Raw genomic sequence first — 11,383 nt, 5'->3', positions numbered from 1 at the left:
CCCCTTACTGAGGAGCTATTGGTGGTTAATAGACGCTGAAAGTAGGAGAATAGTTCATTTGATGGTGTTATGATTTGCACGTTGCCCGTGCATATTTAGGAAGCACTAACTGAACTTGAAGGCTTATTCGATTTTCTAAAAGTCACAAAGTTGGAAAAGGGAGCATGTTGGAGTAGACACGGGAAGAGTTGAAAGAGAAAAAGGCAAGTGGATGTGATCATACTTCATTGCCCACATAGATTAAATTCTCATTAATAAAAAGACAGCTCAGTGGTTAAGAGCACTGCCTGCTCCTGCAAAGGTCCTGAGTTCAATTTCCAGCAACCGCATTGTGGCTCAAAACCATCTGTAATGAGATAAAAAATAATAATAAAAATACATCCTAAAAATTATCTTGTATGATCTTTAGATTCAGGAGCAGGCTTAAGCTACATTCTTACAACAAAAAAGTAGAGAAAGTTATTATATGGGTGGGAAAAGGAAAGAAAAATTAAAGACCAGAATTTATGTAAGGTAAGTTTGTCAAGTAGGAAAGATAGACCTTGTTGGGCCTGGAAACAAACACAGGTCTTACTATTTTAATCTTGGATTAGAGTGTATTCACAGCAGAGTTGGATAATGGCTCCTTCCTGCACTCCTTGTATGGCACTTCTACTTTTCCTAACTCAACCCCCAAACTAATTGTATTAGTTATTTTTCTTGTTGTGACAAAATTCCTGACTGAAGCAGTTTAAGGAAGGAAGGACTTCCTCTGACTTACAGTTCACTGAGATCTATTCCATCCTAATGAAGAAGTCATGAAAGTAGGAGACACAGGTCAGCTGGCTACCCTGCATTTGAAGATGGGAAACAGAGAGAGAAAGGGAAGTGGTGTGAATTAGGAAAGCTCAAAGGTTACCCACTCTCACCTCTTCCCAGAACTATTTGCTCCATCATTCCATAAACAGTGCCACCTTCTGGAAACTATATGTTCAAACATATATACTTATGGGGACCATTGGCCCTCCAAATCACAATAACTTCTCTGAATACAGGCATAGAAGCCACAAGAGCGTAGATATAACTATTGAACAGAGAAAGAGTTTGTAAACAGATCCATGAAACACAGCTTAGAATGGTATAATGACAGGAGTTCTGTTCTGCTATTCACAATTGAGAGGGAAAGAACTGGGGAGTAGGAAAGCTGGGCATAAGGTAAAATAAAATATGTTGCTTTTGAAGATTAATTTTGGTGCTTATTAGTGAGGAAAAAGTAGCTTCACTTTTATTACAAAGGTTTGCAATTGATTAGACAGACTGGAGACTCATCATTTTCCCTGTGATTTTATTAAAATGAATAAAATGCACTTTGTTTTTTTACAAGATTATTATGCAATTGTACAGCACAGCTTTCCACCCCTCTGTTTTATGAGGCATTGTTTTATTTTATTCTGGAGGCATATCTGTTATGTAACCCCAAGACTGGTCTTCTTAATTGATCATGTCTCAGAAGTACTAACTCATTGTCTTCTATACAAGCATAGGAAATGCCATTCCCCCAAACTGGGGCCTGATTTTAGGATTCGATTAGAAATCTCATTCATCTTCTGGCCACAATAATGATGTCCTTTGAAAAGTGGCCATGAGGACCAAACAGTTTTCCTTCATTGTTTGTGTTCAGAGAGGAAAAAAAAAAGCTGAACCCCAATTTTACTAATACTTCATATGGATGGTAAATGAGAGCCAATGGAGGAAAGCATATACAAAAGCATCCGAAAATTAAAGTGATATAGTGGGTGTCTATGTGTTTATTTTGAGAAAGAGAGATGGGAATGGAAAAGGACATTACACATGGAAACCTCTTTAATCTTCTGTGTTATAAGGAAAGGGGAATCCTCTATTAGGCAGAATGTTTTACTTCAAAGGAAAGCAACAGCCTTTTATACATGTAGTATTTTGATCACCAAAATAGTACAACCTTGAACAAGCTCATTCCATTTTCTAGGCTTCAGTTGCATTATCTGTATAAATGGATGAGTGGAGCACATCCCAAAACTCTTCCAGCTGTGATATTTCCTAAAACTTTAGATGGGAGTTCTCCTACACTGTAAAAGACAAGGCTGAGTCATAATGTGTTAGAGTAGCTCTCCATATCTATAGGTGACTTTTTTGCAGTGTGGGACAATAGAATCACTTCAGTTAGCATCTTTACTCTTAACACTGCTGCAATAGAAAAAGCCAAAACCTGGTTCAAGATGCAGTTCTAGACTTGGATTTATCCTTCAACTAAAGGCTGTTGTAGCAACCCTGTCAGCATTTCCACTAAGCATAATCTTCACTATAAGAGGAATTGGGCAGTTTTTTGACAGAGGTTTCTATCCTACCCAGTCCCACAGCCATTCAGTCACAAAGAAACACAACACACAAGTCTACATTAATCATAAACTGGTTGGCCTATTAGTGCAGGCTTCTTATTAACTCTTATATCCTACATTAACCCATATTCTTGTCTGTGTCACCATGTGGCTTGGTACCTTTTATCAGAGAGGCATTCTCATCTTGCTTCCTCTGTGTCTGAGTGACTACTGCAGACTGAATCTTTCTTCTTCCCAGAATTCCTCTGTACTCATCACCCTGCCTATACTTCCTGCCTGGCTACTGGCCAATCAGCATCTTATTAAAACAATACTAGTGACAGGGTACAAGACCATTGTCCCACAGCACATAGACCACCCGCTTTCTTTCCAAAACAAGAACTCTGAATCTAATCTTTGTTTAGCTTTTTTTTTCAGACCATTATCCATCACAACTTGTAACCAACACTCTAGACAAAGATAAACATCTATAATCAATTTGTGGGGAATGTGGCCATATTTTTCCAGGATACCTCCTGCTGATTGGAGGTGCTGATAATCTTATGGGGACCTAAAGAAAATTTAGAATTATGGTTAAATCCTGACTGAAGTGTTCAATGAGGCTTGATCATTTCAGCCAGAAGTCTTGAAACTGTTCTGGATGTAGAACTCAGAGGAAAATACAAAATAGGAACTCTAAAATGTTGGATAATCTGGGCCATCCGCTCCTACTGGAGATTCTTCAGGGTACTCTCCTTGATTAAACCTGATTTTCCTTAACACAGAATGAACCTACAGCCTCTCATTTCCTGTGGAAACAAAAACAAAGCCTCTCCTCTAAAGCAACTTATCTTTAACTTAAGTTTTGAAGTCAATGCATTTTCAATATATATATATATATGCTGGATTAATCCAGCAGCATTTATAATCAAATGTCTTTTAGCAGCTGTTATTTCCTCCTCAGCATTCAAACAATCCAAAGACAATACAATAACATACAGTATCCAGACTCTCTGTGTATTTTCTATGATTACATGGCTTTATTTTAAACTCTGTTTCTTTTATTTTAATTTTTAGATATTTGCAACAGGATTTCTCTGTATATCTTTGGGTGTCCTGGAATTCACTCTGTTGACCAGGCTGTCCTTGAAATCACAGAGATTTGCCTGCCTCTGCCTCCCAAGTGCTGGGATTAAAGGTGTGTGCCACCATACCCAACCTCTTTCTTTCTTTCTTTCTTTCTTTCTTTCTTTCTTTCTTTTTTTCTTTTTGATTTTTTGAGACATGGTTTCTCTGTACCTTTGGAGCCTGTCCTGGAACCAGCTCTTGTAGACCAGGCTGGCCTTGAACTCACAGAGATCCACCCGCTTCTGCTTCTCAAGTGCTGAGATTAAAAGCATGCACCACCACCACTGTGCTTTTTCTTTTTCTATTTTATTTTATTTTATTTTATTTGGTGGGGGGTGTTCGAGACAGGGTTTCTCTGTGGTTTTTTTAGAGCCTGTCCTGAAACTAGCTCTTGTAGACCAGGCTGGTCTCGAACTCACAGAGATCCGCCTGCCTCTGCCTCCTGAGTGCTGGGATTAAAGGCGTGCACCACCACCGCCCGGCTCGTTTTCTTTTTTAAAGGACTTTATCCTTTTTCTTTTCTCTCCCAAACTTACATATATTTTTAACACACTATGAACTGTTTAGAGGTGTTTTCTTCTGAATCTATCTTTATAGCATATCTCTCTTTTTCTGACCACATGAGTCTTTAATTTGCTAAGTGATATGGTTAGTATTATAGCTGTGGTTTGACAGCTGGATCCACCCAATTCCTTCGCTTTCTGAGAGTCTAGCTTCATGGAGGAGGTACTGGCAGGAGCCATGTTTATTGCCATGACTCTATAAAGTTTCAAGGTCCTGCCACCACCAAGAAACATGCTGTAGGCTATTCATAAACACCATTTAAGTATTTTGTGGCAGGGCCTCTTAAGGGGGCTGTAAGATTTTTGCAGCTAAAGCTGAGTCAGGAAGCCTCTCTTAAATGAGATTTGCTTGCCTCTAGGAAACAGAGCCTACCCAAGAAAATGTTGCTACCAAGTAGCATTTTCTCTGTTTTTTAGTGTTTAGAATTACTTCCCAAACTCTCTCAGGTTTTATGTGCATGTAGTTGTTTATGTTGGCACAATTTACTGAAAGAGTTTTCTGTCCTAGCTGGTCCCACATTTGTTCAATCCCAAAGAAGCACATTGTGGTCTACATTAATCATAAACTGATTGGCTAATTAACTCAGGCTTCTTATTAACTTTTACATCCTACATTAACCCATAATTCTTGTCTGTGTCAGCCATGTGGCGTGGTACCTTTTATCAGTACCTATGGTACCTATTCTCATCTTGCTTCCTCTGCATCTGGGTGGTGACTGCAGACTAAGTCTTTCCTCTTCCTAGAAATCTCCTGTTCTCATCGCCCCATCTCTAGTTCCTACCTGATCGTTCTCTCTATACTTCCTGCCTAGCTACTGGTCAGTGTTTTATTAAAACAATACAAGTTACAAGGTACAAAACCGTTGTTCCACAGCAACAATTTATCCCTAAGGTTATAGGAACATTTTCTTAAATGCTTCTTGTAGCATTCACTCTTTGTAGCACTGTGTAAATACATTTGCAATGTGTTTTTAGCTTTTGTATTTACTCCTGTCTGTGTGTGTGCACGCATGTGTGTGCATATTTCTCTCTCTCTCTCTTTCTCTCTCCCTGTGTGTGTGCATGTGTGTGTCCGTGTGTGTGTGTTTGTGTAGCAAAGACAGTGAGACATACATACACACATAGAAATAACAGGGCATGCCTGTAAGAGCAGCAGTCAGGAAGAAGAGCAAAGAGGACTAGGAGTTTGATGTCACCTCATGCTACATGTGGATACCTTGGTTCAAATAAAACAAAGCAACATTTTAAATGAAATAGACACACAAACATAGAGGTGAAAAATCTGGTTAAATTCCTTGAAAGTTTAAACTGTGTGTCAACTGTTTCTTTCAACAGACATCTTTGCTTAAGCTGACTCTTTGGCTTTAAATCCCAGCTGCATTGTTAACACGATGTTTGAGATTTAATAAGATATTCAGCCATTTTGAGAGTAATTTATTTTCTGATCTGTGAAATGGTGATGATAATAGTTTCTACCTCATAAGTATCTTGGAAAAGTTATGTCAGTTTAATGTGAAGATGAGTATATGTGAAGATTATGCATAAAACACTTAGGACTTTTCCTGATACACTGAAAGTACTTAATGAAATTAGTTATTACTGTGACCAGTTATCTGAAAGTTCAGAAAGTACAAACAATGTACAAACTATAGCTGACTTCCAAACTTTCACATATATTTGCTTTAATAATTTCTTTAAGAGATGGTAATAGTAAAGCATGTTTATCTAAAGATTTTCAAATAATGCAGACACTTAAAATGTAAGCAGGGAAAATGATCCCTTCAGATTTCTTGTGCCAACAACATTCCCATCTTCAGTCTTCACAGTACACTGGGTTATTGTCTATGTAGATATAATTATATAAAATTTAGGATAATTTTTAATTTCAAAATAAAATTGATATTGTACTATACACACTCTACTGTAACTTATTTTGCTATATTACTAGCAATTCACTATGTCCTTGCATCGAATAAAACCATCATTTTCAAATTGCTATGTGCTATTTCATCTCTTGAATATGCTATGAGTTAACTATTATTCTGTTGATAAGGATATTTATAACAATCTTTAATAAGCACTTTTTGTATATGGGGCTCCAACTACACATCAATGTATGTATCTGGGGAAATTTTGTCAAGTGAAATTTTGTGGCTGTAATAACTAGTTCATTTTAGTATTTATATGGGAACCTCCATACCATCTTCCAAAAGTTTATGATTCTTTCTACTTCTATAATAGTAAGTAAGTATACATTGTTCAATATTCACTTCAACACTGAATGTTTATTGTTTTCTCTAAAGTACTACAATGATATAGTGATATGGAATAGGGGTTTCCCTTAAATTATTACTAGAAATCAACTTTTGAAAATCTTACCTGCATAAACCATAACATCCTTAATACACAGGCCTTGTTTCATAGGTATCAAGAGAAGGGCCTTTCACTGTTTTCATACTGACAAAAGTACCCACAGCAACTACCATTGACAGTACTATGAAAAGTTGGAGGAAGTTGCTTCCTGAAACAGTATGCAAGAATCCATTTGTAGCAATTACATCATTACTGCTTGCAAATTTACCCTATGCTCTCAATGCTGCAGAAGCTAGCATCTGTTTGAATTTCAATTCTGTATCAGTGAATACTACTAGGTTTTGAATTATCATTAATTCTTCACTGCCCATTGATAAAGTACAAAATCCTTGACTTTAGGGGTTGGTGAAAATTTAATTTTTATGACTTTTACCATCACCTACATGCAGAGGGCCTAACCCCAACTGTTGTTGATCTTTCAATTACCTAGCCTACATTAATTATTCACCTTGGGACATTTCAAGTTCCGTTTAAACATCATAAAGCTGAGTTCCATCAGTAATAATTATTTCTTTAGCTTGTCAACCATGCTTTGTAAATATCTGCATCATGCTGCTTATCTTGTTACAACACTGTATTACAAAATACATTAGGACCTCTCAAGGGTAATGACCTGCTTTCATTCATGCACATCATCAACAACATATACCACCGAGCTTGACATCTGAAAATGTCCCAAACTCTCGAAAAAACATTCTGAAGCCTTGGCATAGAGCCTTTTAACTGTGCTTTTCACAGCTCTCCCTGCAGAACTGGGCATTAGAAGTTCAGTAAATGCTTACTCAAGAAAGCACTTCCCTAATGGCTTCCAAGAAGCCTCTATAACAAATTCTCCTCAACAGCAAATGAAATTATGGCACACTTTCAAAGTTTTTGTTTTGTCAGGAGTCATTAACAACCTCCAAAGGTTGGTTTGCTTTGGTCTTAGTAACTGAGGCAGTGACTATTTGCATCAAGTAGAATTATCATTTAAATGAAGCCAAGCAACCCAACGAAAATGGAAACAAGTTAGATGCTACCTTTGGATTTTGTTTGTTCAAGTTCATCTGAGAAACCAATGTAGAAACTTTTGTTTAGCCTATAGTTCCTATTTCTCATGTGAAATAGTCAAATTTGCCATAAAAATAATACGTTATTATTACTAATTGCATATGGTATTTTCATATATATTAACTTCTTTAGTTTTGATAATACAAAAGAACTCACTGGGAGATTTTACCACATATAGCTGTCCTTGATTAGTAAATTAACTATGAATTTTATTATAAGAAAAATAATGTTCAATGAGTTTTTGAGTATTCTGACTTGAAATATTTTAACATTAGGAAACATTTTATCTTTATACTAAGGCCATGTGGTACAACCCTTTATGAAAATGGGACAAAGGAAGCCTAGAAGAATAATACCCATTTCATAGAAGGATGTAGTTCTTTTGATAGGAAGAGAGAGCACCTTCTTTCAATTGTACTATATTTTCCAATGACTGTGCAATAAAATAAAGTCTTATAGAAATAATAAATGGAGGAACATCTGTAATTAACACCATTTGAGAAAGTTGCTTAAAATAGATAGGTAGGTTTTTTGTTTTTGTTTTTTCTTTTTACTCTTTGGGTGCCACCACTAGCTCCCATATAAATACACAGAGAGTTACCTATGAATGCTTGGCCTTAGCTTAGATTGTTTCTTGACCAGATTTTCTTAATTTAAATTATCCCATCTACCTTTTCTCTATGGGCTTTTACCTTTGTCTGTTCTGTATGTCTTTCTTTACTTCCTACTCCACTGCTGGCTGTGTGGCTGGGTGTCCAACCCCTGGAGTCCTCCTCTCCTTCTTTTCTCACGCCTCCTTCTTTTCTCTTCTATTTATTCTCTGCCTGGAAGCCCACCTGTTCCTCTCTGTTGCCTAGTTATTGATGATTCAAATCTTTATTAGACCGATCAGGAGTTTCAAGTCAGCACAGTCACACAGCTTTACAGATTTTAATAAGTGTAACATAAAAGAATGCAAGACATATTTGCATCATTAAACAAATATTCCACACTATAAATGAATGCAACACATCTTTAAACAAATATTCCAAAACAGCTTTATTTACTGATCTATTACAAGTTTGATTCAGGTATATTATGGAATTCTCAGGTATGATTATATTATAGAGACCTACATAAAAGTATTTGATCATACAACCTTTTACTTCCTATTAAAAAGTACCAAAGGTAATTAATGTTCTATGATGAACAATTGGAAATCTGTGCTACAGCAGGAAAGAATGTTATCAACCCCCAAAAGGTGTAAATCACATATTCAATTAATTTTCTATCCCTTTTAAATATTATATATAATATAAATCATCATGAGGTAGATCTGACTGCCTAACCCTTGATCCAATTTGGCTGTTACAAATGTTGAAGCTAGAAGTGACATTTAAGTAAAACACAAATGAAGTTTTTATCAACAATTGCCTGTCAAAACATTACTATTGTGACATTTGTCAAAACAAATAGCTCCCCAGAAACAATTATGGTTCTCTAAAGTCAGTTTCCCATAAGAAGTTTACATTTTTCTTCTTAAAAATTATTTGCATTTGGACAAGTAATGCCCTCAAAAATACCTAGCCAATTTGTATGCTGTTTCACAATGTACAGAAATTTGCCCTAATCACTAGATACTTTTCTTCATTCATCCAACAAGTGATTTCTGAATGGCTGATATTGTCAGACACTATTCTGAACACTAGAGATAAAATGGTAAACAAAATAGAATATCCCGTGACCCTAATAGTCTATTCTTTTATTTATTTTTTTTATTTATTTATTTATTGTTTTTTGTTTTGTTTTTTTATATTTTTTAATTTATTTATTTATTAAGGATTTCTACCTCCTCCCCGCCACTGCCTCCCATTTCCCCCCCTCCCCCATACAAAATGCAGTATAGTAACATTTTTTCTTTTGTTTTCTTTTTAAATAAAGCAATTGTAGTTTATTGGTTTGATTGAACATTAGGAGCTGAAATGGGGACTCTTCTGTCTTCCACTAAAAAGGTCCAGTCTTAAAGATGCTACCAATTTTATCCTTGCCAGTCTGTAAAGATTAATATTTGTTAATATTGTTGTCCACATTGGTATTAGGGTTAGCAGTTAGGGTATGTTTGGTGATGGAAGGCTGATCTCAAAATAGCGCTTAACCCACGCCTAGATTTTGATTGTTGATCACTTCATCTTCTGGTACACTGAAAACTCCATGCCTGTCTTCTTTATTGTCCCTTTTCTGCAGCCAGCTCTTTGTTAACTTTGGGGCTTGAGTATTTTCACACTGGATTGGTTGGTTTGGGTGGTTTAACTGTTCTTCATCACATGGCCATGGCAATGGTAGTTTAGTGTTTAAATGTCTGTTTAGCCGAAATGTTCTTTCTTGATCAGGCATATTGGCCCTGATTCTGAAGAGAAAGGTGGGGAGAGGAGCTTCTGGATTGTCACAGCTTGACAGAGGAGCAAAGTAGCAAGCACGATGTTACAGATCGATGGACAGGTCTTTATGGGCTCCATATATACCATAGAGTGTGGTGTGAAGTACAGGAGGAGTCGGACGGGGGCACCTTACTGGGAGTGCTGTAGGGCGAAGGTGCACTTTTTGTATATCGCATACAGGAGGAGGATCGAGCGTAGCATCTGCTTGCACATAGCCACGGCCATCTCAATCTGAGGCTCCTTGAGCCCTGTGGGCCATTGTTGCTCCTTGCTGACAACTTTAGAGAAGGCCGATGTGTCTGAAACCCTGAAGGTTCCAGTCCACTTAGATGGCTGGACTGTAATAGACCTGCCAAAGACAGAATCCACTCCAACGAGGCAGACCGGCTTGGGCCTCTTAATCAGTACTTTCTTCTTGATGGTGGTCTCGTGCCCTGATGTTCGGCCAGGTGACCGTGGGCTCCCTGAATGAACCACCCGTCGGCTAAGATAACAGCAACTTCATGAAATCACCTTTGGACTTCAAGGTCAGAAGGGGTCTGTGGGAAGAAAGGAGAATCCCTAAAAGGGTGTTTGGACGGAACGGTAGGTGTTGTGTGCCGCAGCCATCGCAAATTCTCGTCCAGTGGGGTCCACAGTGAAAAGAGATGGTATCCTGCCATTGACAGCAAGACTATACTCCTGCACAACACAGACTAGATAGATGGTCGCGGCTGAGTCTTTCCTCTTTTCTCCACCCAGCACCTAGCAACGTTTGTGACCCAGACAAACAGAACCTGACCAATAGCAAGGCTCCAGGCTGGAGGCTGGAGGTGCCCCTTTGTGAGGTGTCAGAACCTGCCTACTGCCCAGTCCTCAGAAAGTCAGTTGTGGGACTCTGGAGACCAGGTCCTTTTTTTGTCAAATCATCACATTATGAGTGAAAGATGATAGTTTATAATTATTTTCTGATGTACAATAAAAGTGAATAGGAAATAAGATGTTATAATTATACCAGTAATGCAGAAAATGTCACTAGGTCACCTTTAACAGCATCTTAAATAACATAGCATAATGAAAGCAATGAACAAACCCAGAAAGACATTCTCCCCTGTTGTTCTTCATTTCTCTTCTTTGTGGTTCTCTTCTCATTGGATGTTTCTGCTCAGAAAAACTCAGCTGTTGTGTTAGAATATGTTTTCTTTATCTTGTTCTGTGTTATTTTGTCTTATTTTTTGCTTTGTTTGTTGGTTTCTTCAAGAGCGAGCCTGTGTGTTGCAGTTGGAACTCACTAGCACATGTGAGGCTTTGAGTTCAGTCTCCAATGAACTTTATTTGCTTAAAAAAAAACAAATAAAAAATAATGGCTTGCTAAGTCGACTAGTCTAGTCTTGAGCTTTCTATATTTCCCAGACTAGCCTTGACCTTGCGTTATACCCCTAGGTATCTTAGTACACTAGGTAACTCAGGTTAGCCACCAAAACATGATTATCCTGCCTCAGTTTCCCAAATGCTGGAACTACAGTTGCGCACCATCATG

The 11,383-nt window shown here is 37.5% G+C and overlaps 1 pseudogene; it reads right to left on the bottom strand.

Moving 5' to 3' along the window:
* Window positions 1–9,993: 9,993 nt before the first annotated feature.
* LOC101983550 lies at window positions 9,994–10,526 on the bottom strand (annotated as a pseudogene).
* Window positions 10,527–11,383: the final 857 nt, after the last annotated feature.

This window comes from Microtus ochrogaster, chromosome X (genome assembly GCF_000317375.1).
Source record: "Microtus ochrogaster isolate Prairie Vole_2 chromosome X, MicOch1.0, whole genome shotgun sequence".
Taxonomy (NCBI): domain Eukaryota; kingdom Metazoa; phylum Chordata; class Mammalia; order Rodentia; family Cricetidae; genus Microtus; species Microtus ochrogaster.
This window is presented reverse-complemented; position numbering and strand designations above follow the sequence as displayed.